General features: G+C 38.6%; 1 long non-coding RNA gene across 1 annotated transcript; it reads left to right on the forward strand.

Moving 5' to 3' along the window:
• Positions 1–6,848: 6,848 nt before the first annotated feature.
• Positions 6,849–8,755, forward strand: LOC308082142. Its single transcript, XR_013932900.1, has 3 exons — positions 6,849–6,938; positions 7,136–7,316; positions 8,171–8,755. It is a non-coding gene; the product is annotated as an uncharacterized lncRNA (long non-coding RNA).
• Positions 8,756–13,386: the final 4,631 nt, after the last annotated feature.

Consider the following 13,386-nt stretch of genomic DNA (forward strand, 5'->3'; position numbering starts at 1 on the left):
GAGGGTCAGGGGGTCGGATGTGATGCTGCCCATTCTCACCACCTGATGTCGGTTGGACAGGAAGTCCTGTATCCAGTCGCACATGCTTGGGTGTAGCCCTAGGTCTCTGAGCTTTTTGTCAAGTATTGCTGGGACAATGGTGTTGAATGCTGAGCTGTAGTCCACGAACAGCATACGTACATATTTGTCCTTCAGCAGCTTGTTGTCCATTCGCTTGTTGGCCATTCGCTTGTAATGTTTGTAGCAAACATTTTAGCCATACTCATAGTCTGAAAAGCCACATGAAGACTCATACAGGGGAAAGGCCATTTGCTTGTTCAGTTTGTAGGAAAAGCTTTAAACGATCTGATCATCTGAAAAAACACATGCAGACTCACACAGGGGAAAACGACAATTGCTTGTTCAGTTTGTAGGAAAACATTTATCCGATCCGACCACCTGAAAATACACATGAAGACTCATACAGGGTAATATAAAACTTTTGTTCTAGTGTGTGGGTGGCAAACGCTATGGTCAGAATATAACTATTCTTTCTCATGGTGAAAATATTTTAGTTGAACAGTAACATGCATTGTTTTCAAAGAAGATTCATATTCATTTTAACAACACAAAATATGAATACATGTGCTTTGCTATTATGGCAACTGAATTTCTGAGCTATCTACTGTTTAAAACTGAGACACATATTGGTGCATTGGTATAGGCGGTAACCGGAAGGCTCACCCCAAAACACTCTCGCCCCAATTTTCTGAGCAGACTGCCCTCGGGCATTTTTACGTCTGTTAGGCAAATAACGTTTATTTTCCTCATGGTAACACCACGGGTAACGCAGCATCTGCTTAAAAGATTTACTTTAGGTAGAAATGTACCCGACAGATTCAGGCCTCAGACTCTGTCCCAATTACAAAGATCAATAGGCATAGGCTTCTTTAACCTGGCATGAAGGGGCTCCCAGTGTGTGCTGGTGGCAGAAGGGAAGAAGAATAACATTAAAACTAATCCAGGGCTAAGGGGGTATCCATTTCACATAATTCTTTGTATTTTCTCGTTTGTTTTTTGTTCTGTTTGTTTATAAACATGATCTACATTATGTATGTATGTTTTCATAAATATGTTTCATGAAATATGACACTAATTGACTGTATGTATATTTGTATAATCATACATTTTGGAGTAATGAAACTTGAGGGTGTTTGCACAGCAGTGTCTAAATTGAGCAACACATTAATTAGTTAGATTGCTCTTTATTGATTCCATAGGGGGAAATTCAGTTCACTTTTCTGCATTTTCTTCCTAGTGATATATTATGTTCATCAGAAATGTTGTTATGATTGAATGAACAATCCATTCATTGCAGCTAACACTAGATGTTAGAGCTGTGTTGTGACCTGTTCTTTTTTCTTTCGTCAAATAAACGTACATTCATACATTTCACCTCTTGTGTTGTGTTTGGGGTAGTCTTGCGTGGCCAGACTGTTGCCTCCCACAATTTTCAAATGTTTCCGGTCATACAGTGTGGGACTCGGAAGCTCTGATCATGATTAAAATATAAAGCGGATGTGAAGCCTCCCCCCACTTCCGCTTCGTCTTTACAGTCGCGCAAATGTATGCTAATATAAATCAAAATCATCTAAGTATATAAAGCTTGATGCTAAGCTGAAATGGAAATAAAAAAATGTAAAGATATTTAGAAATATATTTTCGTGTACGGAAGTGCCAGCTTTCTCTCGGATTTCGGGAGGTGATAGTTCCACACTCTATATAGCATTCGGAGATTGCGGTATAGAGCGTGCCAAAAATCCTGAAGGGGGCGTCAACAAGTGTCTTTTGGTAGCGGCGGACATCTTTGAGGGGTAAAAACCAGGTTGACTTAACATTGCCCAATGCCACAAACAATGCCACACAGATTTAATGTGAAGATTACCAATCTCTTTGGAAAAAACAACCTATCTACATTGTTAATAAGTTGAAACAGTGTAAATTCTAAGCCATTGGCAAGCCAAAAATGACTCCTTCAGAGTGACCCAGGTTCTAGACAAACAGGTTTTTGTGCATACAGATGCAAAATAGCTTCTCTAGAAACAACACTTTACAAGTGAAATATAATTTGCAAATGAAACACAATTTACACGTGAAGCAAGACAGGGTAACGATGCCCCGTTTTCAGTCATTTGTTATTAAAACACAGTGAGTCCGGCAGGCAGGCTGTTTATAAATGTTGAGCAGCTAACAGCCTGAGCAATGTTTGATTGATTGATGTAGGCTAATACTTTATTTAGAAGTTTGCAGAAAAAAGCACATGCAAGTACAGTTTAAATTCAAGGTCAACTAAATAGGATTCAAAAGCTAGTTATCTGGCTACGCGAGACTATGTTTGGGGTAGCGCTTTCATATGGACATATCACAACACGTCGCATAAATAGCCTCTGTATAAAATAGGGCTTAAGTGGTTAATGTATGTTATATAATATAGCCTAATAATTTATATCTGCAAAGTAACTAGTAACTCAAGTTTTCAAATAATTGTAGTGGAGTAAAAGTATAATATTTACCTCTGAGATGAAGTGGAGTAGAAGTACAAGGATTGGAAATTGGAAATACTCAAGTAAAGTACAAATACCTCAAAATTGGGCTACTTAAAGAAGTGGTGCCATGGTTTTGCACCTTTTCTGTTTTTCATGTGTCTGAGGTTGATAGAACTTCATTGAGCCCCCTGGTGATGTTTTTATGGTGTTTTATGTCTTCTCTGACTATTTTGAGTTTCTACCTGGAGGCTGAAAAAGTAAAATTGTACCCTCCCCCTCATTATCATAACACAACAGGTGTGGGCATGAGGAGGAGGAGGGACTAGGACAGGTGGGTGGTGCTAAAGTGGTGGAGGAGGTGCTAAGGTGAGAACCAGGTATAGAGCATCGCAGTTCCCGCCCCCTCCGGGTGCCGGAAGAAAAAACTCAATGCATTTTTTTTTGGGAAAAACCAGGAAGTGGGCGGGAACTGCGATGCTCTATAGAGCATCGCAGTTCCCGCCCACTTCCTGGTTTTTCGTGGTGCCGGAAGAAACAACTCAATGCATTTTTCCCATTGACATTTCCAAAAATATTGATATCTATTAATTTAAGCCTCGAATCAAGCCATCATGACATGACATGAATCATGACCATAAAACGTTTTATTTTATTTTATATTTAATTATATGATATACTATATTTAATAAATACCCTTTGTTTTGCCGTTTTCAAAAAAAAATAATCACAGAATCAAACGTTTTATGGTCATGATTCATGTCATGTCATGATGGCTTGATTCGAGGCTTAAATTAATAGATATAAATATTTTTGGAAATGTCAATGGGAAAAATGCATTGGGTTGTTCCTTCCGGCACCACGAAAAACCAGGAAGTGGGCGGGAACTGCGATGCTCTATACTTAGGGTGCGTTCGGAAATTACGCACCGGAGCACACTCGCCTATTAGTTTGTATTGGCCAGTGCGCTCAGTGCTGTATTTTCGAACGCGCCCTATATGAACTGGAGGCGTGTCCACATAAAAAACATAATTTTAACAATTTCTGTACACTTTTTTACATACCTCCTAGTATAACCATAATACCTGATGATTATGTTTTAGGGGGGGGGGTCACTGAAAATCACGGCACCCCGTCTTTAAGTAAATGTACTTAATTACTTTCCACCACTGATTGTTTCCTTCATCAGCCATCAACGTCTCACAGTAATAGCGAGACAGATTGAGAGCCGCTGCACGTATTTGTTGGTTCACTGCGGAGGCGCATCAACTCCTGCATGACACTTGTGATAATGTTTTATTTTTATTTATTTTTTAAAATCATTCTAACTATGTTTTATGAGTGCATGTCTCAATATGTTGTTTGATATGCAGTGGTGTAAAGTAACTACGTACATGTACTCAAGTACTGTACATAAGTAACATTTGAGGTATTTTTACTTTACTGGAGCATTTAAAAATGCAGTACTTTTACTTCCACTCCACTACATCTCAGAGGCAAATATTGTACTTTTGCTCCACTACAATTATTTGAAAACTTTAGTTACTAGTTACTTTGCAGATATAAATTATTATATCATAAAACATACATTAACCACTTTAGCCCTATTTTATACATAGGCTATTTGAGAATAGCCGATCTACAAGCTCACAACGCATCGCATAGCGAGCTTGTAGATAGCTATTTTCAAATATTTTTGTACTTTTACTTTTGGTACTTTAAGTACATTTTGATACCGATACGTCTGTACTTTTACTCAAGTAAATGTTGAATTCCGGACTTTAACTTTATCTAACTATTGAAACTTTTTCGTAAGTAAAAAAAAATGAGTATTTTTGTCTTTTTCCACCATTGGTAATCGATAGAAAATAAGTTATTGTTTCGGTGAACTGTCCCTTTAAGCTTTGACGAAGTGAGCTCCGCCCACTTCCTCAAACAACATCATATGCCAGGAAGTCCGAGTCCGACACACTATTGGTAACGCTGCGCAGCAAGACCTCTCTCTGCTGTTTTGTTTACCGTTTTGTTTACGTTTCGTAACCCTGGAGAGTATTCATTTATCTGCACTAAGTGGTGAGTCAAAGCTGTGTTTATTATTATTATGTATCGTTCATTGGTTGATAATAATGTGCTGCTGCCCGTTAGCCACCGTTAGCATGCTATTGCTAGCATCGTTAGCACAACAATGCTACCTTTACAATGTGTTATCAGAGTCATAATGTTTGTATTTCAAACATTACGTCTAAAATACGTCTAACGGCTATAGGCTAAACCAGGGTTATAACTGATCTAAAGTGAAAGTTTATTTTTCAACGCGTATTCTCCACTTGGAGAGTTGAGGCATAACATGTAGTCTGACTCGGTTCCACAGATAAATACGCGAGGCGTTTTGAGCTTGTTGATCAGCTATTTTCTTTGCCTCTTTCTTAGATAATATTTGACAATTTGGCCAATGTTTGACTGTCTTTTTAATGGTATTGTTTTCATTACTTTTAAAGTAGTAATGGTCAAAAGTAATCAATGTGCAGATACCCTGTATTTACACCTATGCTGTATGTTGGTTTGTTTACTGTTGAGTGAGAGAAAACAGTGTTGCACATTAAGCTAATCATCTGGGGACCTCCCAAAATCATTTGTGGACCCCCTGGGGGTGCACATCATTGATGAAATTAAACATTGTAACCGTAGGCTACCTGTGTAAATTTGTGAAAATGATACATTCTCTATGAAGCTGCCAGAGAGAAAGGCAGCAAAGCGTATATTGTTGTATTGTTTTATTGGATCTTCTTTAGTCAATACACTTATTTGTTTTAGCTCGTGCTCATTTGATTTTGCTATTTTGTATCATCTGTTTAAGAAAGTAGGTAGCTTATATATTGCACTTTTACCTTAGCGCTAGGTATACTCTTGGTTTACTTCTGGTGATTAGTAGTTTCGTTCCTATGTTGAATGCACTTATTGTAAGTCGCTTTGGATAAAAGCGTTTGCTAAATGAATGTAATGTAATGTATACAAGTCAACTATTTTCTAGTGATGTGTCGGGCATGATCGATTCGTTCATAAGAACTAGTTCTTTGACGTGAACGGACACGTTCACTTCTTGAAACTGTTACGTTCACGATTTCGTTCATGCCCCCCTCCCCCGCACACACGACGGGCGGGCTGTTATTCCTCCCGCGACAGACAGAAAGCTGTGCTGTAGAGTTTTCCAGTATAGACATGCATGCGTATTGCTATTTGAATTGAAATAAGGTAGACTACTGTTGTTCCTGGACAAACGACAGAGAGTGTTAGCACCACATTTAAAGGACAACTTTGTTTTTTTTACAACCAAGGTTTATATTTTAGCTTGTAATTAAAGTAAATAAAAGATGAGTGTTATTTTTTTTCATTTACTGCTTTCTATAGTTTTAGTAATTTTCGCGATATTTTTTACAGTGGGTGGGGCATTCTGTCCGGTGGCTAAATATGCATTTTTTACACAATAAAAAAGGTCCTGTGGTCTGTGATGGCCAGATGTGAGTTATTGGGGGCTAGAAGAGCTACAGTAAATAAATAATAAAGAAAACGCTGGGTTATTGTGTAAAAAAAGACATTTAGCCACCAGACAGAATGCCCCCGCCCACTGTAAAAAGGATCGCGAAAATTGCTAAAACTATAGAAAGCAGTCAATTTAATTTTTTTAACACTCATCATTTATTTACTTTAATTACAATCTAAAACATAAACCGTGGTTGTAAAAAACAAAGTTGTCCTTTAAGTATCAAAATAAATAAATATGCATGGTCCTACCTAGACAAAGGACAGATAGGTCAATTAACACGTTTTAGTTTCAGTAGAAGATGCAAATAGTATGCTACAGCTAATATTCATCAAGTTAAGTAGTTAAAGACATGGTTGGAAATCGATAGTCATGTGAGTGTACAGACTTGGGCTGCTTTGTATACAATTATTATTATAAATAATTATCGACAAATTAAAATAACTTTACATTATATATTGCAGTAATTTATTACTTCTACACATTATATTACAAAGAAGATGGTGCATTTAGATGGTGAATGACAGTGCTGTGTTTCTGTGCAGACTGTGCAGTTGCATGCAGTTAGCGTAGCGCTCCGCCGGACCGGAAGCGCTACTGAACGAGAACGTGAACTCATTTGAATTGCCGTGAACAAAATCGCTCGTTCACCGAAATGAACTGTTTTTCCCACCACTACTCTTTTCAGGGCGTAACATTCTCAGCTGGTTGACAAGATGGAAGGAGCTGCATGGATGCATTGGGGGGCTGTGGAGACCAGAGAGACTGGCCTGGAGACGTTCACAGGGGGAGGAGGAGGAGAACATATTAGCACCCCCCATGGCCTGGAGGATCACAGTGATGGGAACGTGGCTGGACATCCCAGTGAAACAGAGGTTAGTGGATTCCATGTGATCTCCTTCCTTTTGAAAAGGTTCACCTAGAATGACATGATCAACATAGCCTGGACACCAGGTTGAAAGTGTTCAGTGTTCAATTGTGCAACTAAATATATTTTAATGATGATACATCTTCTATTGTCTAAACGGAATAGTCAATTTTATTTATTTTTTCTTACTGTGCATGTGTACAGATTAAAGAGGAAGAGCAGGAGAGGAGTCCCAGTCTGGTCCAGGTGAAACTAGAACCTCCACAGATTAAAGAGGAACAGCAGGAGGAGTTACTTCAAAGACCAGAGGAGGCTGATGGGTCAACATTGACATTGCATAGATTTATGTATGGATCTGGATACATTCGTCAGGTGGACTGTGCAGGTAGGTCTCTCTCTTTCTCTCTCTCTCTCTTGCCAAATTCCAATACCGAAAATCTCGGCCACTCGCTCACTCCCACTCGTTCACTTCAACTTCGAACCGGAAATAGTCAGGTTCCAATTGTTCATTTGCATCTTGGAGGAGTCGAGTGGAGGAGACGAGGAGGCTTTCCGAGTCGGCATGCAGCGAGAGTACATGAAGTGTACGCTCGACCAGTCTCCACATCTCCTCGCGGCAGACTTCTGTATCACATGTACAGGTTTTTTGGTTGCTGTTGTGGCCTGTTTGTATATTGTGGTAACCGTTTGAGTCATGATAATGAGTGGTACTGTATTTGAGAAGTTTTATTCCCCCCTCAAAAAATGCAGCTTGATATTTCCAAAGTCATTTGGTCTGCTTTGGATAATTTGTGATTCATGTGATATTCAGTAGCACATTTTATTTTGATGCCAGTTTGAAAATGGACTTTTCGCATTAGCCAATTTTACAGTGAGCTTTATTTTGCATGTGAGCGAGTGGTTAAATATAAAGGAGGCGTCGCATGTTTTTCCTGAATATTGTGGAGTGTGTCGGTTTGTATGTTCAGCTTTAGGAAGTGAGAGTAGTCATTTCCTGGCCTCTTCTTTGCCACCCCGAGGGAAGCATCTATCACGTGACATTTTTAGTGGGACTTCTCAATTAACCCATGACAACTATAAACCTTTTTAAGTACATCTACGTAGTTACTTTCCACCACTGGTAGGCAGGTTTCTGAACTGACCACAACCACTGTCTATCAACCATTACACTGTATGTTGTTGTTTAATGTGTCTGGTGTTTCTCATATGCAACTTGCATGTCTTGTTTTGTCTCCACAGCAAAATCTATTTGGATTGTGGGTTCGAGTCTAATATCACGTGCTCGTCCGAGGGCAGTTGCAACATTTGGTTCCAATCTGTGCTTGCCCGCACAAGTGTCTTGGTTTGGCACGGGTGGGATGTGTTGGACAGATGTCATCCCCAAGGTCCTCGAAGAAGTGGCCAACCAACCCCCTCCTGATATCCTATTATTGCATGTTGGTGGCGATGACTTAGTTAAGACTTCACAGATTAGAATAGTCAAAAGAATGAAAAAAGATCTGTCTTGGCTCAAATGTAGTTTGAAAAACACTGCGATAGTTTTTTCTTGTATAATTGGAAGACGTCAATGGAGGGGTTCTTGGAACTTGGGTAAGATCAACAAAGCTCGTGTGTGGATCAACAAAGAGATAAGTAAATTTGTGAAACTGATGGGTGGCGTTGTGATTAGACATCCAGACATTCCGTTCAATGTGACAGAGCTGTTTTTAGCTGATGGTGTACACTTGAGTTTAACAGGAAATGATATTTTCCTGGCTGACCTACACGCTGGACTGCAAAGTGTAGTGTAATGTGCATTTTTTTGGTTTTTTTTTAAATATATTTTGATCCTACGATTTTGTAACCACATTTTTTACACCCAGTGCCAATTGTCTATGTAATCCTGGGCACTACACTCAAACAACCTTTTTATAATTGTTTTAGTTGCCTTAGGTTCAAGATTAAAGATTTGAATATGCTATTGGCGGTTTGTGTTCCATTTGGAAAAACATAAAATCAGCTTGGGTTGCGGCCATGGGGGTCCAAGGAATGTATCGTCACATAATACTTAACACAGTCCAGTTCCCAGTGGAACAGATGGCGTTTTAGATCTCAGAATACATTGTTAAAGCAACCTTGCTATTGCTGAACCTTATTGTTCTGATATTGTGAGGAGAAAATACCCTGTGTGTATATAGACTAACTGGTAGGGTTAAACATCACAGCAGCTCCTCTCTTCACACTGTTCTGAATCTGATACTGAAGACAGTGATGAGTGGAAGCCCAGTGAACAGCAGTCCGCTTTAAACACACTGAAATCACACAAGACACAACGTGTGGAAGAACAAAGGTTGTCTTTGAGCAACAAGTTGTCTCAGAACATGAAATCGTCAAAACAAACACCATCCATGAAGAGTCAAACAGGAAAGAAAAGCTTTTGTTGTACAGAGTGTGGCAAAGTCTGTGGTAGCAAGGCTGACCTGGAGAAACACCTGAGGATTCATACAGGGGAAAAGCCATTTACTTGTTCAGTTTGTAGCAAAAGCTTTATGCAACCTCAACATATGAAAGCGCATATGAGGACTCATTCAAGGGAAAGGCCATTTTGTTCAGTTTGTAGCGGACGTTTTAGCCAACATTAAAATCTGAAAATTCACATGAGGACTCATACAGGGAAAAAGCCATTTGCTTGTGAAATTTGTAGCGAAAGATTTAGCCAACACAAAACTTTGATAGGACATCATCATCATCATCATCAGCCCTTTGAAACTTAAGGGTGTTTGCATAGCAGTGTCTAAATTGAACAACATTAATTTGATTAGATTGCGCTTTATTGATTCCATAGGGGGAAATTCAGTCGACTTTTCTGCATTTTCTTCCTAGTGATATATTATGTTCACCAGAAATTGTTATGATTGAATGAAAAATCCATTAATTGCAGTTAACATATATTATTTTTTACACTGCCCTCTTTCGTCAAATAAACGTACTTTCCTACATTTGACCTCTTGTGTTGTGTTTGTGGTAGTGCTTTCATATGGATCTCTTATGTGATTCGATCTGATTAGCACATTGTAATATAAAATAGAAACAGTACATATCAAAAGAAAAGTTATTGTTGACTGAGGGGTATTATTTTGTATATTTATATTTTCTTGAAAAGTAATGTACTATTTTCCACATGTTTTGTATTGTATTTTGTTGTTGGATGGATTATGTTTTGTTATAATGCAATAATACTGTATTACCAGTTGTTAGTAGGAATAAACAAAGAAGCACCTGGGAGGAAGTGGACAAAGAAAGTGGAGGAGCCGAACAGAGTTCCTGTGTTAGTATAGTCACACCATGTGTGAAGTCTGACAAACGCATAATAGCTTATCAATCTTTTCATTAAAAAGGCTTCACATATCGAGCTAGCTAAGTGGACTTTTTCGTTGCTGCATAACTATGTGCAGAGCGTAAAACGGCTTCACCTGCTGTAGGTCCAATGTTAAAGGGATATTACACTTTCAAAAACATCTTTGGTCATGTTATCGTTAATCTGAGTTCCCAGAAGTTTTCGCCAGCTCTCGCATACAAACGGGAGGGGCGAGGAACTTCTATGTTATCGTCTACTCAGGCTTTTCTGAGCCCTTCAGACAGTTTTTAAGTTGCTTGATTCAGTATTTAGATATTGATATACATTTTTATCAGACACGCCCCCTTCCTATACAAACCCATTATAACTTTTAAGTCCATTTGTAACATGTTAGATTCATCAAAAACACCCGTCCTTGGTTCTGGTGACTCATCCTTAGCCTGGCATTGGCCAGACTGATAACGTGGATTCACTCTCACGTTCCTCCCCGGTCACTCTGTACTTCGGCCCATAGGGAGCGAGTATGAGAAATCAGAAAATGATTTTGATGCTTTTCACTGTTGTACGGACAGCAGTTGAAACCCAGTTACTGATTGATCATTTTCTGATTTCTCATACTCGCTCCCTATGGGCCGAAGTCCAGACTGATACCGTGGAGGAACGTGAGAGTAAATCCACGTTATCAGTCTGGCCAATGCCAGGCTAACTCATCCTGCCCTCCTAATACGTGAGAGGCCCGTGTTTTTTCGATTACTTTTTTCATCTATCTTATTCTATTTTTTGTATTGTATTAAATGTTTTTCATTTCCAAAAAAAAAGTACTCACGTATTAGAAGGACAATATCAGTCACCAGAACCAAGGACGGGTGTTTCCGATTAATCTAACATGGTTAAAATGGAGTTTGACGCATAGGAAGGGAGCGTGTCTGATAAAATGAATATCAAATATCTAAATACTGAATCAAGCAACTTAAAAACTGTCGCGGGTTCTCCCAAAAGCCTGAGTAGACGATAAAATGACCCACATGTTTTTTTTAAAGTGAAATATCCCTTTAAGCAAGCACCACCAGATCAAATGGTGTCCTCACTGTTTATTACTGCAGTAGCCTCTATGCGATGCTGTGCACTTCTAAAGTTCTGATCATTACTTGCTTATTATTTGTTTGGAACATCATCAATTTATGTGTGAGCACATTAGACAACAGCAATTTATCTGACATAGACATAGAAAATATTATAATGCGCAACTGAAGAGGTGTGTAGAGTCCAGGTTAATGGACTGTATTTATTTGATATATGCGTAGTAATATTAATATAGAGTACTTAAGTCCTGACGTGACTCGTTCATCCCCTGGGTCGTGGAAGTAATTTCTCTATGGAGAATGACATTGGGTCATCTTAAAATCGTCTCATATAAGAATTGTGGTCCAAAAATAAACAAACTGTCCCGCGATATTGTCTGGGAGGTGGCTCTGTATTGTTTATGATAGTCAGTCACTCATATTTGATACAGGCTATTTCTGGCAAAAATGTAACTAATTCGGCAGCGGTAATATTAGCGTTTTCTCGCTGTCATTTGATGCTTCATATCCATAAGAGTCAAACCGCCAGGATCGTTTGTTTATTTTTGGAACAGTTCTTATTTGACGCAATATTAAACAAGTCTATGGGAATTCTGAATGGGGAAATAAACCACGACCCAGGTAGAATGAGTAAATTACGTCAGACTTCGGTGCTCTATAGTGTAAGATATTTACACAGACCACAGAGGCTACAGCAGTAATAAACAATGAGGCCACCATTTATTGATTTGAACTGGTGCTGCATGCTTAACATAGGACCTACAGCAGTTGGTGCTGTAGCTACTACGCTCTGCAGTGCACATAGTTATGCAGCAATGAACAATACTGTTTGTGTAGCCTTTGTAATGAAAGGATTGATATTCTGTTATGCATTTGCCAGACTTCACACAAGAGTTTGTGTTTCATGGTGTGAAGACTATACCAACATCATTGACTTGTTTCTACAACTATTAAATGATCAGTTGAATGGAGTGCTTATATTTGTTAGAATAGAAAACGACGGGTCACCGGTAGTGATCTAGTCGTGTCTGTGACCCTGTGTCGTGTTGTAGTATCCCACGTTCACACCTGGACACACATGAGATCAAATACATTGTTTCCAGTGGTGTAAAATAACTATGTAACTACTATGTAACTACTATAAATGTACATGTAAATGTAGAGTATTTCCAATGTTCAGCACTTTTACTTACTCCTCTACATCTCAAAGGCAAATATTGTACTTTTACTCCACAACAATTATTTGAAAACTTTAGTTACTAGTTACTTTGTAGATTTAGATTATTATTACAAAACATACATTAACCACTTCAGCCCTATATAAATGTATGCCATTTAAAAATAGCCGATCTACAAGCAAGCTCACAATGCGTAGGGCGACGCATTGTGAGCATGTAGATCTGCTATTTTCAAATATTTTGTATACATTTTATACTTTTGAAAACTTGTGAAACGGGACATTCTGCATAATGAGTACTTTCTACTTTTGGTACTTTAAAGTACATTTTGATACCAACACTTTTGTACTTTTACTCAAGTAAATTTTGAAATCCGGACTTTTACTTGTAACAGAGTATTTCTACTTTCAAGTATTGATACTTTTACTTAAGAAAAAAATGTCAGTACTTTTTCCCACCACTGCACATGACACTTTGTGATATATATATATATATATATATATATTTATCATTCTAACTGTGTTTTATGAGTGTATGTCTCGACTGCTTCATACAAGTATAAGATTCCACAAACGATGGGATGGATATCAACAGTGGTTCTCAACCAGTGGTCCGGGGATCACCAGTGGTCCTTGGGGGGGGGGGGTGCCAGGGGGTCCCCAGCTATATGAGTTAGCTTTGGCTATTCAAAAATAGCAGATTTACAAGCTCTAGCGCCGAGTGCCGCGCTAGCTTGTAGATCTGCTATTGTTGAAAAATCTTGAGAATGTGTGCATATCTTTGAATATATAGATTTTTGAAGCAAACATTTTTAACTCAAATCTTTGCTTCTGGGGGTCCCTGGCTCTAAACATTTTC

Source organism: Gymnoscopelus braueri, assembly GCF_963280865.1.
Source record: "Gymnoscopelus braueri genome assembly, chromosome: 3".
In the NCBI taxonomy this organism is placed as follows: domain Eukaryota; kingdom Metazoa; phylum Chordata; class Actinopteri; order Myctophiformes; family Myctophidae; genus Gymnoscopelus; species Gymnoscopelus braueri.